The sequence below is a fragment of the Peromyscus eremicus genome, chromosome 1, assembly GCF_949786415.1.
Source record: "Peromyscus eremicus chromosome 1, PerEre_H2_v1, whole genome shotgun sequence".
Classification (NCBI taxonomy): Eukaryota; Metazoa; Chordata; class Mammalia; order Rodentia; family Cricetidae; genus Peromyscus; species Peromyscus eremicus.
In genome coordinates, this window is record NC_081416.1 from 191,771,538 (window position 1) to 191,784,824 (window position 13,287).

Sequence of the window (13,287 nt, forward strand, 5' to 3'; positions counted from 1 at the left end):
GAGACAGGGTTTCTCTGTGTAGCTTTGCGCCTCTCCTGGAACTCACTTGGTAGCCCAGGCTGGCCTCGAACTCACAGAGATCCGCCTGGCTCTGCCTCCCGAGTGCTGGGATTAAAGGCGTGCGCCACCACCGCCCGGCTTCAAATATTCTTATAAAATTAATTCATAAACTACATGATTTTATATATTAATGTTATAATAGCCAGTTTGAAGTGTTGCTACACTCTTTCTTACTGTGGAGAAAAAAAAAAAAAAACAACTCTTGGCCTATAAGGTCAGTCATGAGTTCTGCCTTCCATATCTACCCCTTCTCTCTGTAATGGTGTGACATTGGACCTAGAGTTTAAACATCCCAGTTAAGCCTGTTAGAATACAGTCATGTAAGGCCCAAGTACAGACAGGATTGATTCAGTGTCCATATTTAGCATGATCTACAGGTACAGCATTTAAAGTCACATTTCCTCATCATGAATTTTCCTTCTGACACATGTATGCTGTGATCCTGTGTGATATAAACACAGCTTCCATAACAGATAGATGACCTTGTCCAGACCTTAAATGTGTGTTGTTTCATGTATATTGGTTGTAAGAATATTGTAGTATTGTTTTCACAGAGTTAGAAAACCCACTGTAGAATGTGACTATATTAGAAATCGTCTTTTTTAGTAATTGTCTTTGCTCATCTAAATCTCTGATTTCCTTAAATCTCCTTATATTCAGGAAAGCACTCTGGTACCACATGGTCAAACTGTAAATTTTCATTTCAGGGTATGTTGACATTCAGGGATGTGACTGTGGACTTCTCCCAGGAGGAGTGGGAATGCCTGGACTCTGCTCAGAGGTCTTTGTACATTGATGTGATGTTGGAGAATTACAACAACCTGGTCTTTGTGGGTGAGAACATTTTGCTTCTAGAGTGTGTAACTCATCCCTTGTATGTACCTACTTTATAGTTTGTAAACTCTCTGTTAAGCTGTCTTGGGGACAACAGGAGAGTAGGGAACGTTTGGTAGTAGAAAAGAACTTTTTCTTGATATTTGTTGTTTTCTTTCCACTTTCCATTTTAGTGGTGTCATGCACCCTTCACTTTGGTTCTAAGATGCATTCAGAAATTCTGTAGCATATAACATTTCCACTCGTATCTTGTTTTTCATTTTTTTCCTTTCATTGAAATAGATTTTTTTTCTCATACAATATATCCTGATTATACTTTCCCCTCCCAGTACTCCTTCCAATTCCTCTACATTTATTCTCCCCTCCATATCCACTTTCTTTCTTTCTTTCATTAGAAAAGAACAGGCCGGGCGGTGGTGGCGCTCGCCTTTAATCCCAGCACTCGGGAGGCAGAGGCAGGCGGATCTTTGTGAGTTCGAGGCCAGCCTGGCCTACAGAGCTAGGTCCAGGAAAGGCGCAAAGCTACACAGAGAAACCCTGTCTCAGAAAACCTAAAAAAAAAAAAAAGAAAAGAACAGACTTGGAGTGGGGTGTGGTGACACACAGCTTTAGTCCCAGCACTCGGTTAGCAGAAATAGACAGATCTCTGTGAGTTCAAGGCTGGCCTGGTCTACAAATCCAGTTCTAGGAGATACAGGACTGTGACTCAGAGAAACCCTGTCTCAAAAAAGAAAAAAGAAAAGAAAAGAAAAGAAAAGAAAAGAAAGAAAGAAAGAAAGAAAGAAAGAAAGAAAGAAAGCAGGCATCTAAGAGATAACAAAACAACCAAGCATGACAAAATAAAATAAAATAAAGCAAAAAACATCATATTGAAATTGGATAAGGTAACCCAACACGAGTCCTAAGACAGATACAAGCATCAGAGACCCATTTGTTTTCACACTCAGGAGTCCCATGAAAGTACTAAGCTTAAAGCTATAATACATATGCAGAGGACCTGGTGGAGACCCATGTAGGCCCTGTGCCTGCTGCTTCAGTCTCTGTGAATTCTCTTACACTTGGCTAGTTGGTTCAGAGGGCCTTGTTCTTCTCTTGTCCTCTATCTCCTCGGGATCTTACACTCTTTTCGCCTCCTCTCCTCCATGGTTCCCTGAGCTCTGAGGGGAGGGATTTGATGGAGACATCACATGTAGACTCTCTCCACATACTGTCTGGCTGTGGGTCTCTGTACCTGTTTTATCTCCTGCTGGGGGAAGCTTCTCTGATGGGGACTGAATAAGACACTGATCTATGAATATAGCGGAATACCATTAGGAGTCGTTTTATTGATACTTTCCCCCCTTTTTTTCCTCTTTACTCTAGTAGTTGTTGATTTATCCTAGGTCTCTGGGCTATCTAGTCACTGGTCCTTGGTTACCCAAGCAGTGTGGGCTATGGGTTCCATCTTGTGGATTGAGCCTTAAGTAAAATCAGACATTTGTTGGCTGCTCCCACAATTTCTGTTCCACCATTGCCCTAGCATATCTTGGAAGCAGGACAGATTCTACTAGGTCACAGGTTTTGTGTCTGGTTCCACCCATTATCTTAAAGCTCCATGTCCATCGCTGCATTTCACATTGTGAGAAAAACTCGAAATTAAAATTACTTAATTAAAAATTTAACTTAAAATTCTTCCTAAATATGCTGTGAATCTGACAGGAAATAGCAATTGGGAAATTATTCCTATATTCTACTACTTTGTGTTCTCTTCATGTGCTGAGCAGAGTACTGTGTTAAACATCTGTATTCTTTGTTAAAAACTTCTGTATTCTTTCTAAAACATCTGTATTCTTTCTAAAAACTAGGGCAGGCTAGTGAAAGAGTGGGATGGCAGTGAAGGCTTCAAGTGAAAGACAAAGCAAGAGCTGGAAATGTTTTTTCTGTGTTCAGTTTCATTTGAAAGGATTCTGGATCATTTACCTTAGTATACTGTCCTTGTCCTAGGATACATTCATGCCTATTGTAGCTATTAGAAGACATTATGTATTATTGCACCTGAATTATGGTGACTGAATACTAGTACAAAATGAAATTTTATTTGACTATGCTCACATCATATTAGAATAATCTTACAAATTTGAAGTCTAATGTGAGTCCATGAAGTAGGATTATTCTTTAACTGTCTTCCATGCATGTGTGTCTTCATATTACATCCTTCATTTTCTTCCCAGTGGAGAATACACACTGTAAAATAATCCATGGAGTCTGTGTACAGAGTAGACTTGAGAATAACCCTATGAGGAAAGTTAAGAAACACAGCAGTGTGTGGAGCTCAGACAGTGGAGGGTAGAAATAAGCAATAGCTGCCTATGACAGCCCTGCCTCAAATATTCTAGACTCTGGGCTCTATATCTAGAGCCTTTCATGTCTGGCAAAATTCTTGCTTTGCTTCTCTTACTTTTGAAGAATCTAATGTGTTTTTTTGTTTTGTTTTGTTTTTGTTTTTTGTTTTTTGTTTTGAAAAAAATAAACACTTTGGTGCTTTTTTTAAATTTTGTTTTGTTTTGTCTTGTTTTTCAAGACAAGGTTTTGCTTTGTATCCTTGGCTGTCCTGGAACTTCCTCTATAGACCAGGCTGGCCTCAAACTCACAGAGATCCACCTGCTTCTGCTTCCTAAGTGCTGGGATTAAATGCATGTGCCCCCACTGCTTGGCTCTCCTTTGATGCTTTTAAGTAAGCCTTTAATCTTCAAAGGGCCTAGGACTTCTGAACTGTGCTCTTCCTTGCTGTACATTGTAAGTACAAACACTGTGAACCTGGGATTGGATTAAAATCTTCTTTGCCAATTTCACAGAGAAAAAATTTTAAAAATAGAGACATGTATTCTAAATATAATCAGTCATTGACCTCCATCCCAAAGCTAATTACTGATTCCTCAGTTATTTGTTTCTTCCCTTGAAGCCTGTCACTCTGTTTTTGGAAAATCCATACAATTATAGTGAAAGGAAAATGTCGAATACCAGGAGCTCTGTGTGAAATAGTTGCTGGTTGACATATCTTAAGAGAAAACATAGGAAGACAGTCGCAGTCACTTATCAAGTGTTTAATCTGGAACAAGCCCTATTAATCTGAACTGTACTCATTTTCCAGAGAACGATTGCATATGTGATCCTGCCCATCAACATGTGAATAATGAAAAGGAGTCTTGTCAGTGTAATGAGCTTGGCAAAGTGCTTCATGACCCCTCCACATGTGGACTTTATAGAACAAGTGAAACTCTAGAAAATGCCAGTAACTACAGATGTAGTAATCACAGGGATGCCTCTATGGATTCATTAAACCCAGATAGACATGAAAGCATGCAAACTGGAGAAGAGCCTTGCAAATCTAAAGACCATGAGATATCTTTAAATTTGTGTTCCAGCATGACTCAAGATCAGAGACTCTACACTGCAAAGAAAGAGCAAGAAGAATGTGATGACTATTTTGACTCTACGTACAATCTTATGCAAAAAACAATCTATATTGGAGAGAAACCATACCAGTGTGAGGAATGTGGGAAATACTTCAGTAATGCCACAAGCCTCAGTGTACACCAGAGAATACATACTGGAAAGAAACCCTACAAGTGTAACATTTGTGACAAATCCTTTACCCAGTGCACAAATCTTAAAACACATCAAAGACTTCATACTGGAGAGAGACCTTATGAATGCAGAGAATGTGGAAAGTCATTTCGTCACTTGTCAGCATTTAAAAATCATCAGAAAATGCATACAGGGGAGAAGCCTTACAAATGTAAGGAATGTGACAGATCCTTTTCCCAGTGCTCAAGTCTTAAAACACATCAAAGACTTCATACTGGAGAGAAACCTTATAAATGCAAAGATTGTGGAAAGTCATTTCGTCAGTCCTCAGCACTTAAAAGCCATGAAAAATTGCATACAGGAGAGAAGCCTTACAAATGTAAAGAATGTAATAGATCCTTTGCCCACTATTCTAGTTTCAGGAGACATCAGAAAATCCATACTGCTGAGGAACGTTGTAGTTATGAAGCATGTGGCAAGGTCTTTCATCAGCTTTCACATCTTAAAAGCCATTACAGACTCCATACTGGAGAGGAGCCTTACGAATGCAATGACTGTGACACAGTTCCTTTACCCACTATTAACCATTTAGAAGGCATCATAAAACTCATTCTTTAGAGATATTGTATGCAAAGATTATGGTAAGTCCTTTCCTAAAATATCACATCTTAAAAGGCATTACAGGATCCATATTGGAGAGAAACATTAGAAATGTGAGGTATGTGACAAATCTTTTACCCAGGACATATCAGAGAGTTCATACTGGAGAGAAACCTTACAATTGTAAGGAATGTGATAAATCTTTTACTAGGTGCAAATATCTTAGAGTAGATCAGAAAATTCATACTGGAAAGAAACCTTACAAATGCAAAGACTGTGACACATTCTATATCCATATTGCCAATCTTAGAAGATATCAGAAAATTCATACTAGAGAGAAAAATACCATTGTAAATAATGTGACGTAGCATTTATCTGCAAATCTCTGCTTACAAATCTCAACAGTATACATAATAGAAACATGAAGATAAGAACTTGTGAATGCCTTTAATGAAGGTCTAAATCTAAGAGAACTATCACAGGGTTTATATTAAAATTCTGCAAAAGAAACGGGAAAAGTTTTTTCTTAATGTATATGGTTGCTTTGCCTGCAGGTACTTCTGTATGTATGCAAGTATTTCATGCCTGGTGCCTGTCAAGGCCAGAAGAGGTCATTAGGTCCCCTGAAGCTGGATTAACAGAAAGTTGTGAGTGGTGCTTGTGTTGGGAATTGAACACGGGTCCTCTGGAATAGTATCCAGTGCTTTTAACCACTAAGCCATATCTCCAGCCTGTGGAAAATGCTGTAATAAGAGCATTTATCTTGTTCAATGTGCAAAAAAAAAACATAATAATATCAGGCCAAGTGGTGCAAGTCTTTAATCCCAGCACTTAGAATGCAGAGGCAGGAAGATCTCTGTGTGTCAGAGGCCATCCTGGTCTACATAGTGAGTTCCAGGACAGCCAGGACTACATAAATATAATGAAGACAAAATGTAGTAAGATGAGAAATGTGACAGAGCCCTCTAATTTTGCTGTACATCACAAAATTCATAGTTCTGAGAAACAATATGAAGTTATACTGTATATAATCCCTGTGTTGCCGTTCATTGTAAATTCCACCCTTGAAATGCATTCAATTTAATAAATCCTTTACCTAGTTCTGAAATTGTAGACATAAAAAGAATTCATTATGAAAGAAACAAGAATATGCTCTAATAAAGTCATCTTTCGTTCACCTTCAAAATCTTCATACAAGAATCAAACCTTAAAAACAGCAAGAAGGTGAGAAACTATAAAGAGATTGGCTGTGACTGTGAGTACATGAGCATGCTCATATACAGCTTAAAAAAACTCCAAAGGCTGAGAGTATGGTCTTACATGTCTTTAATCACAGCTCTGTGGAGGCAAAGGCAGGCTGAACTCTCTGAGTTCAAGGCCAGCCTGGTCTACATAGAGAAACTTTGTCTCAAAAACAACAAAAAAGAAATCTCCAAGAGCATACAGAAACTAATTTTGAAGTACTGAGGAGAAATGGGGAAGTATTCACTCAAAACTCTATAATCATATAGCTGCCCTTAACTGCCAGTGTACCTTCATGGCGTGAAAGGAGATGCGTGGGACCCTCCCCCAACCATGATGAAATCGTAATTGTCTCAAGCTAACACAATTGTTTGTTCTCAAATTCTATTTATTTATTTATTTGTTTATTTATTTCTTTTTGGTTTTTCAAGACAGGGTTTCTTTGTGTAGTTTTTGGTGCCTGTCCTGGATCTCGCCCTGTAGACCAGGCTGGCCTCGAACTCACAGAGATTCGCCTGGCTCTACCTCCTGAGTGCTGGGATTAAAGGCATGCGCCACCACTGCCTGGCAGTCAATTTTTTTTTTTTTTTAAATATTACAAGTCTTTGCATTACCTACTATCAACTGCAAGAGGCTTCTTTCACTAAGGTTGAGAATAGTACAAATTGATAATTATAAACATGAATATTTAGATGGCAGATTAACAACATGATCATTAAGAAAACATCAATAAGTTCTGCCCTTGGCCTTTACTCCCCAAGCCATGATTTTTTTTTTTGGATTGTTTTATAAATTCCCCTCTATGAAGCAAGCATCAAATTCAAGATGGGTGTTTATGCCCATAAGCAGTTGTACCAGTATTACGCCAGTGTACCACACATCCTGCCTTGTAGGTTGATATAGGATGCAGGAGTAGATAAGACCATTGACATCTTTTCTTTACAGTCCTGCAAAAGCTAGCCAAGAGGGAGAATTTCCTGGTAAATTCAAGATTTCTCTCTGTGTTGCAACCAAAGAGTTTGGTGTCTTCAGCAACACCATGTACTTATGGTGACAAACAAGAGCATTGGCAATGACCTGTTTTGTTTGAGGTGCCTTTAGAGCCTCCCTGACCAGTAAGTCCTAGGCAGATAACCAATACTTGGTGCAGATAGTTCCATTTAATAGCCCTAGTGACTGGGAGCAGCATTATTCACCCATGTGGGAACCTATGTTCAAAGTTTTAAAAATTATATTTCCTATTAACTTGTAAGACAGTGGGATTTCATGAGGCTTCTTCATACATCTTTACTTTTGGTTAACCCACCCACTTTTCTTCTTCCTTCCTGCCTTATCCCCAGTTAAACATCTAGCAAATATTATCCAATACTCCATTCTTTTATAGTATGTGTTCTACTATCTTCTTATTGTATTTTTTACTTAGGTTGCAAAATAATAGGTTCCCATGTAGCTTCTTCGTGGACATCTCGTTTCAGTTGACATTTCAGCAGCGCCCACTTCACCACCACTACAGTACATATTTGAACCATTCTGCCCCCAATATTCTGCCTTCCAATTTTATTTCACCTATGTTCAATTACCTACCCTCTTTTCTTCCATCTCCTTCTAATGGTTCATCTCTAGCTTTCTGGCTTCTATGTGTACTCTTACTGAACAAAGGAAACTTAAGGTTGAAACTAGGACTAACATGGGAGAAAATGTGATGTTTAACATTTGAAATCTAGTTGGCATCACTCATTGTATTTGCTCTTGCCTACATTTACATCCAGATTTCACACTTTCATTTTTATTTGCAACTAACACAGCTTTGTAGATATGTATGGCAATTCAGTTACCCATGTGTCAGTTGATGGATAGCTGAGTTGATTCCATTAGTGTGAAGAAAAAAAAAAGCAGCAATGAGCATGTTGAGCAAGTGCTTAGTGATAAGATGCCAAGTTCTTGGAGTTTATAGGCAGGAGTGGTTACTGTGTACCAATTTTCTCTGAGATGAAACCCCTCCATCTTGGAGAAAGCTCTTCAAAATGCAAGGATTTGAAAGAGATAAACTAATGGGATGCTACAACTGGAGTTGATACATTCAGTTCTACAGATAAGCTCCTTAAGCTCAGAAATAAAGGACTCAATACCTTCAGGAACTCACAGAAACTGGCAAAATTCACTCATGCCTTCCTGCCTCAAGCCCTCATGTATATATAATTGGTAAGGATTGCTGACATTGTCAGACAAAGTGAGCTGCACAGAAGATGCTCAGACCAGCCATGAAGCAGACACCAGTCAAGCTGCCTGGACCAGACAAGACAACACAAGCTGCCTGGAGGAGATAGTGAGTGGCTTGAAATACACACTTCCAACATCCCTTGAGCTGCCTACAAGCTGTGCAGAGATCCCCAGGTTTTCACCTCCATTAACCATCACCCTCACAGGGTGATGCAGCCGTCATTAATTCCTTTGTGCTTCTATAAGTAACCCCTCACCCAGACTTGTCACCCCAATAAAATTCACTGGTCCACTTAGCTTTTGAGATGATTCAGTGATTAAGAGCACTGTCTGCTCATTCAGAAGACTCACTTTGAATTCCCAGGACCCTCACATGTGCACCCAATCTGTAACCTCAACTCCAGGGCATCCAATACTCTCTTCTGGCCTCTGCTGGCACCAGGACACACAAGGTACAGAGATATACATTCAGACAAAACACATTGGTTCACCAAATTAGACTTTATTGATTTCCCAACTTTGGTTTTCTTTGGCTCCTTTTCTGCCTTTAGTAGATGCTTGTCATCCAGGAATTCTTTGTCATTGACACAGGAATAGTGTCACACATCAGTGCTGTAATGGGCTCACACAGTAATTTTCTTTTTTTCATTTATTCATTTATTGTGTGGGACATCTAGACTGAATAGTGTTTGACTTCCTTCTCCCCATTTTTGCCAATATTAGTTCTCATTTCTGTTTATGATCATTGCCATTGTAGCATGAAAGCTAAAACCATTTCCTGGATAGGTATATAATTTTTCTTTGTTTTGGTCTTAGTTTGGATTTGTTGATATTGTTTGTTCCTTTATTTTAGTTTTGCTTTTTTTTTTTTACATTTTTAATTTATTATGTAATTAGAACCTTCCCCTCACTTTCCTCCCAAAAAATCCTCTCCTTTCAAATTTGTGGCTTCTTTTTCATTAATTTTTATTGTATTCATATGTCTCTCTATATATAAATATATATTCCTAAGTAAACTACTCATATAATGTTACTTTTCTGTATTTTTGTACAGCTGACCATTTGGTATTGAATAACTAGTCAGTGTGCTCTTCCCCAAGGGAGACTCTTTCTCCTGCTACCACCGTTTCCCAGTTCTTTGTAGGATTAAGGGCTGTTGGCTTTTCCCTGTCCACTTTGACATCTCCAATGTGTTTGTCTTTGCTCAGTGCACTTTTGGGTGGTCAGGATGTTGAGATTTTATAGATGTAACTTCTGGCATTTCTGGGTGTGATGGCTATTTTTGATTGTCAACTTGACTACGTCTGAAATGAACTGCAATTCATAAGTGGGAGGCACACCTGTGAGATATTATTTTGCTTGGTTTGAAGTTGGTGAATCCACATTTGTCTGGACCTCTGAGGCAGGAAGACACATCTTTAGGTAGGAAGACAAATAAATGCCTTTGATCTGGATGTTGAGGTTGGAAGATACACCTTTAATCTGGGCCCAACCTTCTGCTGGAAGCCTAAATAAGGACATGGAAGAAGGAAGTTTTTGTTTATTGCCTGCTTGCCTTCACCTTGCTAGTGCATGCATTCCTTCACTGGCATTGGAGCCAACTTCTTTGGGATTCCAGCATATTTTGAAGACCAGCCTAGACACCCATCCCTGTGGAGTGAGCAACTACTGGATTTTTGGATTTTCTGTTAACAGCCAGCCATTGTTGGGTTAGCTGGACAGCAGCCTTGAAGTCATTCCCATAAATTCTTTGTGTGTGTGTTTGTCACACACACACACACAGAGAGATTCTATAAGTTCTGTTACTCTAGAGAACCCTGAATATACAGATTTTGGTATGAGAAGTGGCTCTAGAACAACAGAAGAATAAGGATGAATCCTTTAATTATTTAGAGTAGGCTTTTCAATTCACTAACACCTACAGCTACTGAAGCGTCTCTCGTCAGTCCCTTTCCTGGGAACTTGTAGAGTAATGAAAGCCCATGGTGTGAACTATATTCCCAAATTTAGGAGATAAATACATTTGATTATCTGATTCACCAGTTGTTACTGGCAATGTATTTGGTGACCCCGTATATGAAACTTTTGACAATTTACACAAACTAAGGAAAGTGATGCTGCTGGTTTGCTGGTCTGAGCATCTCTGGATAAACTGATAAATGATAGGAATGAGCTCTGTGATAAAATCAACCAACTTCTAGTATCTCAGAATACTGTGAGGAACAACAAAGAACTTAAGAGTCTAAAGATTTCTAAGTTTGCCCTGAAAGAGAATCTTCCCTCCAGCAGCCACAGAGCTTGATTTGCAGAAAATCAAACTGAAGTCCTCATTATACGGCTAGTTGAATTACAGCAAAAATTCAAGCTCCAGCCTCAGAGACTTTTGAAGATTAAAGTAATGGCATTAATTGGTAAAGAATGGGATCATATAACTTGGGGTGGGGCTTTGTCGGAGGAACCCAGTGAAGCTGAGAACTTTGAATCCTCAGATTCTCAAGGGTTTACTCTCACCTGAAGAAATGGTACCCTCAGCCCCACCCCTTGAAATATTGCCTTTTTTACCTTTGGCTGAGGAGTTAATCCCCATTGCCTGCTAAAACAGCAGTGCAGTGACTTTCTCTGGAGGAAATGCCACACAAGATAATACTAATGTCCCTCAGGGTCCACTAATAGTTGCCTCTGGATCTATAACCAGACTTAAGGCAGAGCAGGCTCTTAAAGGGGAGGAAGAAAGTGCAGTCCATAAGGAGGTACACTAAGCTACTAAAGAGCTTAATGATTTTGCTAATTCATTCAAGCAGAAGAATAATGAATATGTGTGGGAATGGATTTTAAGGGTGTGGGATGATGGTGGAAGGAGCATAATACTAGATCAGGCAGAGTTCATTGATATGGACCCATTGAGTGGAGATTCAGGTTTTAATATGAAAGACCATACGGTTTAAAAGGTGTCAAAATTTGTTTGAATGGTTGGCTGAAGCATATATCAAAAGCTGGCCTACTGAAGAGGAGTTGGAGATCCCTGATATCCCCTGACTTAGTGTTGATGAAGGGATTTTAAGGCTCAGGGAAACTGCAATGCTAGAGTGGGTATGTGTGTAAAACTTAAATGAGGATCATAGTTTACAGAAGTGTTTCTGTTGTATTTTGTTAAGAATGGTTTTTGTACCAATATTTGTGCTGTAACATCTATTAAGAGAATATCAATGGTTATCATATTTGAATTCAAGATACTAAAAGAGCGTCCTGCAAGGGACATTGCCGTCTATTCTAAATTTTTAATGTGTTTGCATTTGTACAAGAGACAGTTATGTAATGTTAGGTGTAATTACAACCTGGTTAAATATATAATGTGTGGCCCTATTCTCTCAGAGACCAGGCTGGTTCCCAGAACCCCAGGTAAGGCCCCACCTGTAGATCACCACTTCCTCAGAGCCTACTCACCTTTCCCCAACATCTGTTCCCCCTCCTTGATACCATATTCCAATTGACAACTCCATCAGAACTCCCTGTTGTACCTTAGGCCACACAGGAGAGGCCATGCTAGTATTCCAAACCCCAGGCACACAACTCCAGCAGAAGTCCCCTGTTCTACCCAAGGCCACACGGGTACCCAGAACCCCAAGTAAGACCCTTCCTGTAGACAGCCAACACTCCTCAGAGACGATCTAGCTTTTCCCCAGCTTTCTCCCTTCCTTCCTCACCATTTCCCAGCCCACAACACAAACAGAAACCCCCTGATGTACTAGAGGCCATACTGGTTCCCAGAACTCCAGGTAAACTGCACACCAACAACACTTCCTCAGAGCTGACCAAGTTTTTCTCCAGCAGCTCCCCTCCTCTTATGCCCACATCTAGGCCCACAACTCCAGAAGACCCTGCTCTATCAGAGTCCAAAAGAGTTCCCAGAATCCCAGAACTCCAGAGGCCATGCCAGAACCCAGAAACACAGAAGTTTAGAGGTCACACACAGGCAAAATAATAATAATAATAATAGTGAAGGCACCCTACTGGATGAGAAGACTTGACAGTCACCAGAACAATAGGCAACTCTGGCCAAAAGACTAGAGAGGAAACGGAAAACAAGAGAAAAAAGCATTCATCCAACAAAGACGAGCTCAAAATCACCTAAACTTATAATTGCCTCAAACCCAGATGCCTAGATGCCAGTGTAAGAACATAACAAGAGCCAGGATAATATGCCATGATCAGAACCCAGTTATCCTACTGTAGCAAGCCCTGAATATTCCAACTCAGCTGAAGTATAGGAAAATAAACATAAAACTAACTCTTTGAAGATGATAGAAATCCTTGAGGAAAAAAATAAGTTCTCAAAGAAATCCAGAAAAATGCAAACAATGGAGGAGATGAATAAATCCTTTAAGGAATGCCAAGAAATTCAAGGGGGAGGGGAAGAAACACAAACAGGTGAAGGAAACTGTTCAAGGCCTGAAAATGGGAATAGAAGCAATAAAGAAAATAAAAACGGGGGATTCTGGAAATGGAAAATCTAGGTAAGCAAATAGGAACTACAGGACATCACCAACAGAATACAAGAGATGGAAGAGAGAATTTCAAGTGGAGAAGATAAGATAGAAGAAACTGATACATTGGTCAAAGAAAATGTTAAATCTAAAATATTCCTAACAAAAAACATCCAGGAAATCTGGGATAGTATGAAAAGACCAAAACTAAGAATAATAGGAATAGAAGAAGGAAAAGAATCCTAGCTCAAAGGCCCAGAAAATATTTTTAACAAAACCA